The sequence below is a fragment of the Pongo pygmaeus genome, chromosome X (genome assembly GCF_028885625.2).
Source record: "Pongo pygmaeus isolate AG05252 chromosome X, NHGRI_mPonPyg2-v2.0_pri, whole genome shotgun sequence".
In the NCBI taxonomy this organism is placed as follows: Eukaryota; Metazoa; Chordata; class Mammalia; order Primates; family Hominidae; genus Pongo; species Pongo pygmaeus.
The window spans coordinates 78,628,251-78,642,809 of NC_072396.2; the positions used below are offsets into that span (position 1 = coordinate 78,628,251).

The 14,559-nt window shown below is 36.7% G+C and overlaps 1 protein-coding gene across 3 annotated transcripts in view; it reads right to left on the reverse strand.

Moving 5' to 3' along the window:
- Window positions 1–9,798: 9,798 nt before the first annotated feature.
- ZDHHC15 (zinc finger DHHC-type palmitoyltransferase 15) overlaps window positions 9,799–14,559 on the reverse strand; it is a 163,773-nt gene continuing 159,012 nt past the window's right edge. For all 3 annotated transcript variants that reach the window (XM_054471388.2, XM_054471385.2, XM_054471386.1), the window contains one exon: window positions 9,799–12,432. The gene's annotated coding sequence lies outside the window, so the exon portion shown is untranslated. The remainder of the gene's footprint in view (window positions 12,433–14,559) is intronic.

Sequence of the window (14,559 nt, forward strand, 5' to 3'; positions counted from 1 at the left end):
TTAAAAATAATGTTCAGTAATAGGTGCTCCAGGTGGTTCTGTTAAGATAATCAGAGTGAGGCAATGGTGGAAATGCATGTCTGAAGTTGTCTCTTGGTTATTATTCAGCTAATAAGATAGACATAGAAGAGGTAAATTAATTTTACCCTCAACAAAACCATAATTTTTATAGATTGAAAATACATAAGTAGAAAATAGAAGGCCTCAAAGTTTAGGGAAAATGACAAGTGGAAAGTGGGTTAAAAATGTTAGTGTTTCCTATCTCATCTTGCCTCATTTCCCCAGTATTCCCCTTTGATCTTTTATATTTTATAGGACCTTCAATATTCAGAATGTGGTAGCCCTGCCAAACACACAGAGACTTTTTGTGATTCAGAGGTAGCTTCAGATTTACATTTGTATTGGGTTCGTCTGAACCACATTATTCTAATAAGTGTTTTCTAATTGCCCAGGGTGATTTATGTATAGCTTGACAATGGATTGGTAAGTATAACCTAATCATAATTTTTGACTAATTATTACTACATTCTTTAATGTTCCAATAACAAAACTTTTGCTTTGCCTGTGTAGTGAATTGTGTTTTATTTTCATTGACCTTATATTCTATATCCAGATTTATTTTAGAGTTTGCCAACGTTGTCAGGATCTGGGTTTGAGACTGTGCTAATGTGCAAAATTGATATGAGTACTTCAGTGAAAGTTTATGAGAAGATTTTTTTCAAAACCATAAACATTCAGATTCTTTCTTTCAAAAATGTTTGCTTAAAATGTACTTTTTGTTGTCACAATTATTTTACCCCTCTAGATTTGGCAGTCTAAACACTGACATATTTTGCTACTGTGCAAAAATGAATATTGTAATATTAAAAGAGAAACTAATTGTTCAATATCACTGCACATAGTGAGAATATTAGATTTGAAAAATATTGCTTATATCGTAAAGAAAATGCACGTCAATATATTTGCACATTCCTGTATAAGACATTATACATATATTTTTATTTATATCTATAAATTAAAGTTTCCTTTTAGACATTTATGCCTTAAATTTCCTCAGTAACCTTTACTTAAATAAGGTTCTTGTATAGAAGTTTCCTCTTTTATGCCTTTCTTAAATCTAGAAAGATATCAGTCGTCCTTTTGTCAGAGGCATTTGAACCAGAGTGACTCCATCTTGAATAGGGGCTGGGTAAAAGGAGACTGAGACCTACTGGGCTGCATTCCCAGGTGGTTGGCATTCTATGTCACGGGATGAGTAGGACATCAGCACAAGATACAGGTCACAGAGACCTTACAAAACAGCATGTGGTAAAGAAGCTGGCCAAATTCCACCAAAACTAAGATGGCAATGAAAGTGACCTGGTCATTCTTGTTATATGCTAATTATAATGATTAGCATGCTAAAAGACACTCCCACCAGTGCCTTGACAGGTTATAAATGCCATGGCAACACTAGGAAGTTACCTTATATGGCTTAACAAGGGGAGGAATCCTCAGTCCTGTGAATTGCCCACTCCTTTCCTGGAAAGCTCATGAATAATTCACCCCTTGTTTAGCACATAATCAGGAAATGACCATAAAAGTGGCCAGTCAGCAGCTCTTGGGTCTGCTCTGCCTATGGAGTAGCCATTCTTTTGTTTCTTTACTCCTCTAATAAACTTGCTTTCACTTTATGGAATCACTTTGAATTTTTATTTGTGTGAGATCCAAGACCTCTCTCTTGCGGTCTGGATTGGGGCCCCTTTTCAGTAACATCTTCCTGGTAACCATGAAAGGATGATATTGAGGAGACCCCTGACCCAGAGGAAATAAACTGCAACACCAATTGGTGACTTTGGGTAAGTGGGGTGCATTTTACCTGGGTAAAGGGTGGGATTGGGTTAGAGGCCCAATTTAGGGGATTTAGACTCTCTCCTAAGATGGAGTGGGTTAAAGGACCCTCTTAGGAAAAAGGCAAGCATGCTTAAACCAACTTGTGTTCGAGACCAAACTTACGAAGATTAGTCCTTCCTAAGATTTAGGGGGTTAGAGATCCTGCTTAGGAAAGTTCCTCTCAACTAAAAATGGATTTGGCATTATGGAATGTTAACCACTATTCTCTTTGGATTAATCTGTCTTGCACTCTTTGCCAATGGCTACAGGTGACAGGGTTAGGTATGTACAGGATCTTGGGACATGGGAAGCTCTTATCTCCCCAAAAGGGGAAATTTGAGAGCTGATGGGACTGCTGGAAAAGATCCCTTTGCCACTGACAAGTGGCCACCTGAACTTTTGATTCCATGTCGCTGCAATGGGTAGGTCTTTCTCTCGCCTCCCTGAGCTCTTTTCACCTGTCCCACTCTGCCACAGGCAATACTTTTTTCTCTGTCTCTTTCTCTTCTTTCCCTTTCCTATATTTTCTGTTACTCAGGGTGACCATCTTGCCCAAAGACCATATGTTAACTTCTGGTTGTTTGTTGAATTAAAGATGACAGGGCCAATCCGGGGACAAGTTTGAGCTTTGCCAGTTCGACATTGGGTGCTAAGCAGAGTGGCTGCTGTAGCGAATCTTGTGTACTTTGTGTTATAAATTTGTCTTTCTGTATTACTCTGTCATAAAGAGGAATACCTTAGGATAGAACACAGGCTTAGGCCTCCATAAGCCTGCTGTTCAAGACAGTCCAGCAAACTCATCAGTTATCAACTTTGCTGCGGGTCCCTGTTGGGGAAAAACTGGATGAAATTTCCTTTTAGTCTTGTTTTATGTCCTTGGGAGCTTGACCTTGTAGCCACATGGTGGTACTTTCTCTTGGTCTCTGCCATCCAGCAGACAGAAATTTTGGGGTGCCTGTCATAACTAGCTATAAAAATTATCTTGAGCAGTTAACAACCATTGCAAGCTCAAAATTGGCTGCTCTAGGCTCCTTCTGGGAAGGGCAATGGAAACTGCCCAGTGCTGTAGCTTAGTAACTAAGGCTTTGTCTTTTCACAATGGTGGCCTTGGTTCAGGGTTCAATCCTGGCTTAGGGACTGAGTCCTTTCTCATTTGATATCTGTGTAACCTTTATCATTTGTTGATTATCTTCCCCTCCATGGACCATTTTGAATTTTCCTTTCTCTGAGCACCTGGGAGGTTGCCTTTGGTAAAGTTTAAAAGCCAGAAATATTGGCTGTTTGGCCTGGCAAAAGTTGGGTAATAAGAAATTTTTAAAACTTTTTTTTAAAGTGCTATATATAAAAGTCTGCTTATTCAAGCCTGGGACTCCTTGGGAAAACAGAGGAGGTGCCACAGTCCCCGTTTTGGGAAAATCCTCTGTTTTCATCATGCAACCCCAGGAATTAAAAGCAAATAGATCCCTCTCAAAATCTAAGGCTCTGTTCTATTTTGCATTGCATTATCTGACATTTTTTACTTTTGGGGGTATCAGAAGTTACTTTACATTATGAGAGAGCTTTGGTGTGTAATAACTAGGTAGGAAATATAGTTTTGGAGCTAGCTAATGAAAGTTATGGGGGGATACTCAGCTCCTTGCACGTTTGGATCAAAGTAGTATGCTCTTGGCCACCCAGAAGGTATGGAGATGTTCCCCTGCCCACTGAGAGATAAACCTCCCATGGGGGATGGGCTAATCAGAGAATAGGCTAATTGGCTTTGGATTGCTTTGCAAAAAAATACATGATAAAATCATTGCATTGTTTTTTTCTGCAGCATTTCTTTTGGGGATCCAGTATAAAAATGGGACCCTTAATTTTTGGGATTTGTTTTTGCCTTCCAGCTGTGCCTGCTTATTAGGCTGTAGAAACTGTAATGCTTTCCTGGCCCTGTTCCTCCAAGGGCTCCACCCAGAAGGTAGTAATCTAATTAAGAAATGGGAAAATGAAAACCCTTACAACTATTGAATCTTCTGTGTGTCTGTGTATTTATATGTGATGTGTGTCTAATGTGAAAGAGCATTAGCTAATTGGTTTTTTAAAAAAGAGCTTAAATATTTTATCAGAAAAATAAAAACCATTATGCCTTTAGTTTACATGACTTTAGTAATTGTTGGGAAATAAAATATTTTATATGCAAGGTGTGTTAAGGATAGTGAAATATGTTTTTGATAAAAAATTATAAAAAGGCATGGGAATGTGGATTTTTCTGCTTAAAGGGTTAAAGGATTATTTTAAGTTAGATAGGATAAAGCTGAAGGTTTGAGCAAGTTGTGGAAGGTTTGTGAAAAATTAATTTTGTGAAGGAAATTGTGTGTGAACATATTGGCTAAAATTAAAGGGGAATTGCTTAGGTCTTCCATAAAGTGAAGATTGGAGTAAAAGCATAACACGTTTTTCTTAGAGCACTGATCATTTTTTTAACAAAAATTTGTAAAGGGTTGTAAAAGGTTAATGAAAATCTTAACCTTATGGTCAAACATTAAAATTGGGTAGATTTGTCTATCAGGTTTTATTAAAAATTGGGGTTTACATTAATAGTACACTAATGCAAAAGGTGAAATTTGAATTTCTCTCTTGAACAAGATTTTTATATAATATTAAAGGATAATAAAAATTTTTGTTTGCCTTTTGAATAAACTGCAGGAAAAAGAAGGGAAAGAAAAGAGACAGGTTGTTTGGAAAGCTAAGTCTTCCCTCTTTATGAGTAAAGGTTTTTGCCTTTTTAAAATTTTTAAGTTATCAATTTGGCTAAATAACAAAATGGAATCCCAGGTTATCATAAGTTATGGTAACCTTGAAAAAACTTTCAAGACTCTCATGGAGAGCTGAAATGTTCATAAATATCAAGCAGAACGGGAGTTAACTGCATGGACTAAACTAAAAGTCTGAAGTAATCTTTTTAAACTTTTTGCTTAAAATGTTGCTGATCATTTGTTTTGTTTTTCAGAGTCAAGGAAAGTTTTTTTGAGCCCTTTATGGCTTTTAACAATTGAATAAAATATACTCCTGTGAACAAAATTTGGAGCATATTTGATTCTCTCTACCTAATTTCTCTAGAATTTGGAAACTATTTGTGAGTATTCTTAATTTATGGAAATATAGTTATTTGCATAAGTGCAATAGGAATGTTTTCTTTTGCAGCAGGACACAATTGGAGAATCTTGTTTTACCAAGGCTTTGACTAGAATGGCATGCTTCTTTTTAAGGAATCAAACAACTCGTAGATCCAATAAAAGCCCCTTGGGAAAATTGGCCTCATGCCTTTTCTTCAAAGTCCTTGTTGAGGGTTTCTAACCTGTGCTAAGTAAAGAATGTAACTTTCTGATAGGCTCAGCAGGTTCAAGTTATCTTGGGACTTCAAGAGGAGAGAAATTTACTCGACTCATTGGTATTTGAGGGTACAAACCCATGGCTGGGCTCAGCTTAAAAAAATTCATATCTGAGATTCCTTATGAAACAGAGTTTCATGAAAGCCAATTTAAAATGCCTACTATGTGAAAAAAAAATTGTTCTTGCTGCACTTTATACAAATATTCAAGCCAATTATAAGACTAAGGCTTATTTTTGCAAATGAATTGGTCCTATTATAATTTGTCTTTAGTAAAAATGGGAAACTGGAGAGAGAACAATTATGTTTCAAGAACTATGGTACACCTGTTCTTAGATTCTAGTCTCATTGGTTGTTTTTGAGTTTTTTTCCTGCAATTTAGACTAACCCTACTTATTCCTGTGAACCAATTTGTAATCTCTGACTGCTGCACAGAAGAAACAAGAGGGATGGGTAGTCAAAAATCTGGATCTATATTCTAATTCTCGGCACATTGGAATCAGTTGGCAACCCCATATCAGCTTGGTTCCAACAGTTGCCCAGTTCATGGAAAACCTTCTTATTTAGTTTACTTGGGATAGTATTACTTATTTTGCTTTATTGTTGTGGAATATATTGCTGTTGTACCCTTTTGTAGGAATACAGGATAAGCTTACTAAATGTTTTCTTTAAATGGAACACTTTTTAATATTCCAGATATCACCTTGTGTCAGAGTTATAAATGGCCCTTACCATACTGACACTTTCTGACTAAGCTCCTCTCTACTCCAACTACAGGAGACCCTAATAATTAGGCAGGACTATCATCACCCTTATTCAGCCTGAAAAAGTTATAGAAGATGGATCTTCATCCCTCTACAAACCTTAGGATTAAATGTTCTCTTATAAAAAGGAGGGGAAAGATATGTCAGAGGCATTTGAATCAGAGTGACTCCATCTTGAATAGGGGCTGGGTAAAATGAGTCCTGAGACCTACTGGGCTGCATTCCCAGGTGGTTAGGAATTCTAAGTCACAGGATGAGTAGGAGGTCAGCACAAGATATAGGTCACAAAGACCTTGCTGATAAAATAGCATGTGGTAAGGAAGCCAGGCAAATCCCACCGAAACCAAGATGGTAATGGAAATGACTTGATTATCCTCACTGCTCACTATATGCTAATTATAATGCCTTAGCACTCTAAAAGACACTCTCACCAGCACCACTACAGTTTACAAATGCCATGGCAATATCAGGAAGTTACACTATATGGCCTAAAAATGGGAGGAATCCTCAGTTCCTGGAATTGCCCACCCCTTTTCTGGAAAACTCATGGATAATCCACCCCTCATTTAGCATATAATCAGGAAATGACCATAAAAGTGGCCAGCCAGCAGCCCTCTGGGCTCCTCTGCATATGGAGGAGTCATTCTTCTGTTTCTTTACTTCTCTGATAAACTTGCTTTCATTTTATGGATTCACCTCAAATTCTTTCTTGTATGAGATCCAAAACCCTCTTTTGGGGTCTGGGTCCAGACCCCTTTCCAGTAACACTTTGTAATATGAGCTGTTTGTAACTGATTCACTAGAATAAATGACATGGGATTTTCTACAGAGATATTTGAGGTCTTTACCTAGGACAAAGTAAGTACTTTTTAAAAAAAATAAGCTTGGCTGGAATAAAAGATTTTTTTCTGGTTTTGTGTTAAGCCTGACCTCTATGGGTTGGGCTTCTTTTAAGTGATTCAAGTTCTCCATTATTAATTGGTCAGAAAGTCAGCAATGACTGTTCCAAACTTCAGTTTTCAGTGCTCTGCATTTTGAATGACTTCTGCCTTCCTGGTTGGCTAATTGGGGGCTTTCTTCATTCTGTCTGAAAAAGGACTATTCCTGCAAATGGTGCATCAATTGAGGGAAACCTTATTTGGGGCTTACCTCAATAAGGGTCTCCTCAAATATTTCTCTGAGGGTAATGTATGATTTAGGAGTAAGTGGGCTACTGTGTTTCTTTTTTAGTGTGTTTTCTTTATACTTATTGTGACTTTTATTTTAAGTTCAGAGGTACATGTGCAGGTTTGTTATACAGGTAAACTTGTGTCATGGGAGTTCATTGTACAGATTATTTCATCACCCAGGTATTAAGCCTAGTACCCATTAGTTATTTTTTCTGGTCCTCTCCCTCTTCCCACCCTTCACCCTCTGATAGGTCCCAGTGTCTGTTGTTCCCCTCTATGTATCTTTTTTCAGGTGACATGCATCTGGAGAATAGTACACATAGCCTTCAGTGTAAGAAAAAGCAAACCAGAGTTCACTTCACCCTTAGGCACATAAGAAAAGTTCTTTCTTTTTCCTTTCATCACAGTGGCAGAGTGAAAGGCAAAAGATGTGTGAGGCTGAGTAGAGACTGAACGTGATTAAGTGTCACTAGACTGGTCAGCTTTCTATCTAAAAGCCATTGTGGCTAATTTCCCAATTCATATTCATGTAGTAACATAAGACAGAAATACTGAACGCATGGAAGGAGCTGTTCAGAAGGTGAGATGTTACAGAGGAGTCTACATACCACACATACCAATCAACCTGACTGAATAAACGTCACTATACCCCTATGAAATTAGATGTATAGAAACTTCCTTAGAGTAGTCTGAAACTTTAGGGTTTGTCAACATTGTTTAACAAAGCCACAATTTAGGAAAAAAAAACAACAATTATATGCATATACTTTTAATGAAGGATATAGGAAGATAAAGCTGGCCAGCATTTGTCAATATTTCTGCACCAAGAAACATGGTTTTAAGAATACTATATACAATCATTTTGAGCAGATTGGTGGGAAAAATAATTGTAGCAGATTGGCAACTTGCGCTTAACTACTGAGGTCTCCTTTTCTGGCACTCTAATATAGTTCATATATTACCAAGACCCACTGCCAGATTTCCTTCTGTGTTCCTTCACTGATTAAGCCAGCAGAGTGAAAGTAATTATTCCTTGAATGCATCTTACTTAATTTTTTTTCCTTTAATGCCATTCCCTACTAACAATCTATTTCCTGATATATTGAATTCATTGTTGGTTTTAACTCATTCTGCTGATGGCTGTGTACCATCCTGCTACAAAGAACACATTTAATGGTTTTGAACACTGTGCAGGACACAGACCTAGCCCTTTTAGGGAAGTAAACAGTCATGGGTTGCATGCTACTAGGAGCCACCCATTAATTATTATATTATATAATACCCGCATGCAAAAGGCTACAATTTAATATGGTACATTACAGCTATGGTTAAAGAAATGCAGATGTACCATACCTCATCAACCAATTCCTAATGAGATGGAACTCATTAATTTTCTAAGAATATGGATCTTGTCCAAGGGCCTGACAATCTCATTAGATGCCCCCTGTGCTTCTCCATAGAACGTCTTCTGTACCGAATCTCTTAGCTACTCTGAGAGCAGAGATTCTGGAATGTATAAATTGAATGTTCTTCACATGCTGTGATTCTTAGACTCTTTTTCTAAAAGGAGAAAACAGATAATCATTCTTCTAAATTAAAGTATTTGCTCCTGCTGAACAGGCAGCCTGCTTTGGAGAAAATGTGTGTGTGTGTGTGTACATGTGCATACATCTATGTAGATATGTGTGATGAGAGGTGAAAAGAATAAGCTTTCAATGACTGTTACATTCCTATGGATTTAGGCCCTGTTAAATTTTAGGTTCATGTTACAATAATGTATAATATTCAATATTCTTAAAACTTACTTGCTAGGATTGTGCTTAAATCTCCATTAACCTCAATGTCTATACTTTGTGCAATTTGGCATAAACATGGAGTGCATTCTTTACCTTGGCAATGTCTGCCCTGAGATTGGGCTCTATGGTGCCACAGGAGGTAATGGCACTGGTTAATGCCACATAGTGTGAAAAATATGTGTCACATGGCGCTAGTAGGGGAAAGAGGCACATATTGCATTATCACATAGAAAGTAAGAGTTGTACAAATTGCATACTTTTCAGATTTTTGACAAAATGTGACTCTTTCAGAATGTGATCCTGTTGTAATTACTCTCAAAATTCTAACTGCTCCATGATAATTCCAGTCCTGGGAAGCCAAGTTACTTTAACAGTGTGCTGAACATGGTAACTATGAGCCCTGCATAAGACAGCTGTGTTCCATTGGGGACTACTTAATCTCTTTTCCCCTTAATTTTTCTAGCTGTACCATGGGGAACAATTTTTTTTATTCTGTCTCTTTCTGAGGACACTGTTGGAGTGAATGGAAGAACATTAACAAAGTGCTCTAAGTCCTGCAAGAACAAATCAGCAATGAGAGCATGGACAAAAGAATGGATTACATTATTTTGCTTAGAAATACTGTATGGTTAAACTTTTCATTCCAGTCCTATAATTAAAGACATATAAGAGCACTAGAAAGTTACATAGCACCCTTCAGCAGTAGGATCCTAACAATGAGTATCTTCATTTTGCAAATGGAGAAAATGAGTATCAACGATTAGGGAATGAGATTCCACAGAGGTTATTGGACAGGGATCCAAAGAAAACCAAGCAAAGAAGCCAGATCAGGGTGTACTAATTATTAAACAAAACTCTGTATTCTTGATTAATAATCAACCAGTTGGGTACCTATGTACATTAGTCAATACTCAAATGATCCATGGATAGAGATATTATCAGAGTCTATAAACCAATGAGACCAAAATGCTAAGATAGGAATAGGGTTTCTTTTTATCTCTGAGCCCCCTGGTAAAACCCTGATTTATTTGGCTTTTTTTTTTGTTTGTTTGTTTGTTTTGTTTGAGACAGAGTTTCACTCTTATTGCCCAGGCTGGAGTGCAATGGCACGATCTCAGCTCACCACAACCTCCACCTCCCAGATTCAAGCGATTCTCCTGCCTCAGCCTCCTGAGTAGCTGGGATTACAGTCATGCACCACCACTCTTGGCTAATTTTTGTATTTTTAGTAGAAACGGGGTTTCTCCATGTTGGTCAGGCTGGTCTTTAACTCCCGACCTCAGGTGATCCGGCCACCTTGGGCTCCCAAAGTGTTGGGATTACAGGTGTGAGCCACTGCACCCAGCCTTATTTGGCCTTTTAAAGACAGTGTAAATCTGTAAGACATTAAACAATTAGCTTTGCATTATAGCTTTCCTGAGCTTTACCTCTCCGGAACTTCCTTATAGTTAACTGACACTATATTTTGTGACTTGACTTCTGTGGGAGCTGAGTGCTGATACACCCTATGCATCAAAGAAGTTCTTGTTGTTTTTCTGACTTTGAATCATAGTTAACAGCTGCTCTGCCTGAATGCTTGGCAGAAGATGATTGATGGGAAAGAGGAAGATTACTTTGAGGCCTACTTGCTGTGTAGTAAGTAAAGGCCATACATGTGGAAAAAGGTGCATATCTATATGAATAGAAGACAAGGCTTGTCTGTCATAAAACCATGGGAATGGCCAAATAAGCTTTCAAGAAAAACCCAAACAAGAGAGTATTATTTTGAGAAAGAGTGTAAGGGGAAATTTTTTTCCATCTGAATATATAAGATTTCATCATGAAACCCAGTGTGTGCATAGTCATCTAGGCTGCTTTTTAGCTTCTGAGTTTGAGAAAGTCACTAGCCCTAATAAGTGTAGTCATGTCTAGTATTCTCTCAAATTAATGCTGACCACAATCCATTTAATTTATGCCAAAAGTCTCACCTTGGTCAAAATTACCTAGGGGTCCAGATGAACAGGTTTTGTTGTTGCTTTAAGTAGCTGGATTGTTCACTGTCTCAGCTCCACTGGAACCCCAACACTAAATTGTGGCAGGCAACTCTTTTTTACTCAAACATATTTCAGGGAAGATAAATTAGTAAGCCAAACCATCCCTCTAGAAGCCCAATTCCTTGATACCTGTAAGATGCTTCTAAATTCCACTGATCTCTAAAAGAGTTGGAGCTTTTATTTTCAGCAGCTGGGCACTAGACTGCTGGATGAAAAAATGAAAGACATCAATACTCTTAAGATATTATTATTGTAAAGAAGCAGTACTAATATTCTCACTCATTGATTCAGGCACTAGGACTAAAAGAAAGGCTGATTATAAATAAATGGGGAAATTGATGCAAACTGTATTAACGGCTTAGCTACTACTGAAGCTAAAAAAAGAAGAAAGAATTGGCATATTACTATTTGGTTATCACTGTCTGTACAATAGCCCCTGCTATGAAAACACAGCTCTTTAGTGCTAGTCCTCAGGCTAATGTCAGCTGTGAAACTTTACCCTTATGAAAGGCAGTGAAATTAAACCTGAAAATCACTCTGAAAACCCTTAACAAAACCTATGGGCCATAACTTAGGCTTATAGATTTTCTTTCATCATAAAATAACTCATAAAGGCTAAAATAAAACTAGGTAGCAGATAAATGAATAAAAGTAATTGGAGAATTTTACTGCACCCTGACAAAAAAGTCTTTAAAAAACACTGGTTATTATGTTTAATAAAGTTTATGTCCTGAATTTGATCTTCTTGAGTAGCTGTGGTGCTTTCAGGAACATTTGTGACAGAACAGGTTTTACATTGTTGTTCAAGTTCCAATTTGAGGACCTTGGTCACAGTGTACTGATTCACCCTCCCAAATTTTTGATACTTGATATAGCTATGGTTCAAAGTCTAGCAAATATTTAAGTTGCTATTTAGAGGAAAAGCATAATTAAACAAAGGCTTCAGGTTTTTAGCCTTGATTTTCACACTATAGCAGAATTTTGTATAGATAAGCTGTACATGTTCACAAATGCACATGCACACAAGCAGCAAATGTAGTTTGATTACCTTCAACACCAAAAAGGCCCTATATATGTGATTAATAATCTTTGTGGGGGAATTAAAGACTCTAAGGAAATTTTCTGAATTTCGTTTTACCTGATAAGATGAATGAAAAGATATATTTTACATTTAGGCTTTCATGGATTGGGGGAGGGGAAATGAAGAAACAAAAAAATTGGCTTGAATTAACTGCTACCAAATTCCAAATTGGATTTCAGTCAGTAAATTAAATAACATAAAGTCCAGAAACATTTACACAGCAAGTATTTGATGGAATTCTTTCAAATTTTGAAGCTTTCAATCCAACACGGTGACTTATTTTGAAGATTACAATGATTTCCAACATTGAACTCTGTAAGCCTCATGGGAGGCAGAGATGGTGAGTCCTGGGAATGAAGAGAAGAAATTCACAGATGAGCTGAACAACTGTAAATATTCATGTGATAACACCCACTTGACAATAATATGCAACCATTAAAATTACATTTATGAAGAGTATAGATCAGCACTGAAAAATGGTAAGTGAAAAAGGTAGGATATAAAATTACATATACAATGCTATATTTTTAACCCCCAAAATTATATTTGGAATAAGAGACTGAGGAAATACACTGAACTAATGAAAGTGGTGGATTCATGGGTAATTTGTTTTCATTTCTCTACCTGCTACTTGCATTTTCCACATTTTCTTTAGTAAATATATAATTTGATACTTCAAAAATACTATTTTTGAAATCCACATGGAAATAACAAGAGCTTTGAAATTGGGCAATTATGAATCTGAATTCTAGCTTTGCCTCTTATCTCCATAACTCTAGAAAAATAATGTCAGTGGATCTTAGTTTGCTCATCTGTAAAACTGGTATAATATAATCTGCCTGAAACAATATCTGGCATATAGTAGGCCGTCAAGTAGCTATCTGTTTAAGCTTTCCGGAAAATGATTTGGCCTTATCCATTGACCCTTTAAAAAATTCACACCAGTAATTTTGCTTCCCGGATTCTATCCTATGGAAATTATTATAAATGAGGAGAAAGATTTATGTTTAGTGATATTATTCACAACCTTATAATGATGGGAAATTGGATAACATCTTATTAAATTTATTTTTATTTTTAATTTTTATGGGTACATAGTAGGTATATATATATTTATGTATTACATGAGGTATTTTGATACATGCATGCAATGCATAATCATCACATTTTGGTAAATGAGGTATCCATCACCTCAAGCATTTATCCTTTGTGTTACCAACAATCCAGTTATACTTTTATAGTTATTTTAAAATGTACAATTAAATTATTTTTGACTATAGTTACCCTATTGCCCTAGCAAATACTAGGTCTTATTCATTCTTTGTTTTTTGTTTTTTTTTTTTTTTTGTAGCCATTAACAATCCCCAATTCCCCTCCAGCACTCACCCCTCCACTACCCTTCCCAGCTTCTGGTAATCATCATTCTACTCTCTAATTCCATGCGTTCAATTGTTTTAATTTTTAGCTCCCACAGATAAGTGGACATGGATGAAGCTGGAAACCATCATTCTCAGCAAACTAACACAGGAACAGAAAACCAAACACCACATGTTCTCACTCATAAGTGGGAGTTGAACAATGAGAACACATGGACACAGGGAGGGGAACATCACACACCAGGGCCTGTCAGGGGCTGGGGGGCTAGGTTTGGGATGGCATTAGGAGAAATACCTAATGTAGATATACCACGGGTTGATGGGTGCAGCAAACCACCATGGCACATGTATACCTATGTATCAAACCTGCACGTTCTGCACATGTATCCCAGAAGTTAAAGTATAATTTAACAAAAGGGAACTTCCTTAATCTGATAAAGCTATCTAGAAAGAATGAGAGAGTGAGCATCTACCACACACAGGGACAGGATAGAAAAATGGTTCATTAAAAAAAAAAAAAAAATTCTATGCCTACCGTATGACTTAGCCATCCTACTCCTTGGTATTTACCCAAGCACAGGTTCACACAAAGTCTTGGTCACAAATGTTTATAGCAGCTTTATGTGTATGAGCAAAAAACTAGAAACACTTCTGATATCCATTAATAGATGGAAAAATAAATTTGTGTGTGTGTGTGTGTGTGTATGTGTATATATATCCAGTGGAATACTACTCATCAATAAAAAGAAATGAATTATTCTTACACACAGCAACAAAGGTGAATCTCAATTATGCTGAGTGGAAGAAGCCAGACAAAACAAAAAAATACATTTGTACAGATCTACTTGTTTAAAATTCTAGAAAATGAGAACTGATAGTAACGAAATAAATCAGTGATTGCCTGGTGATGGCGCAGGGGTTATTTATAAAAGCTCAGAAGAAAACTTTTGGGAGAGATGGATATATTCATTATTTTGATTGTAGCGATGGTTTCACAGATGTAAACGTATTTCAAAACTCACCAGATTACATATTATAAAAGTATATAGTTTTTTTGTAGTATAAAGGCACAAAAATGCAGAACAATAAAATTAAAGT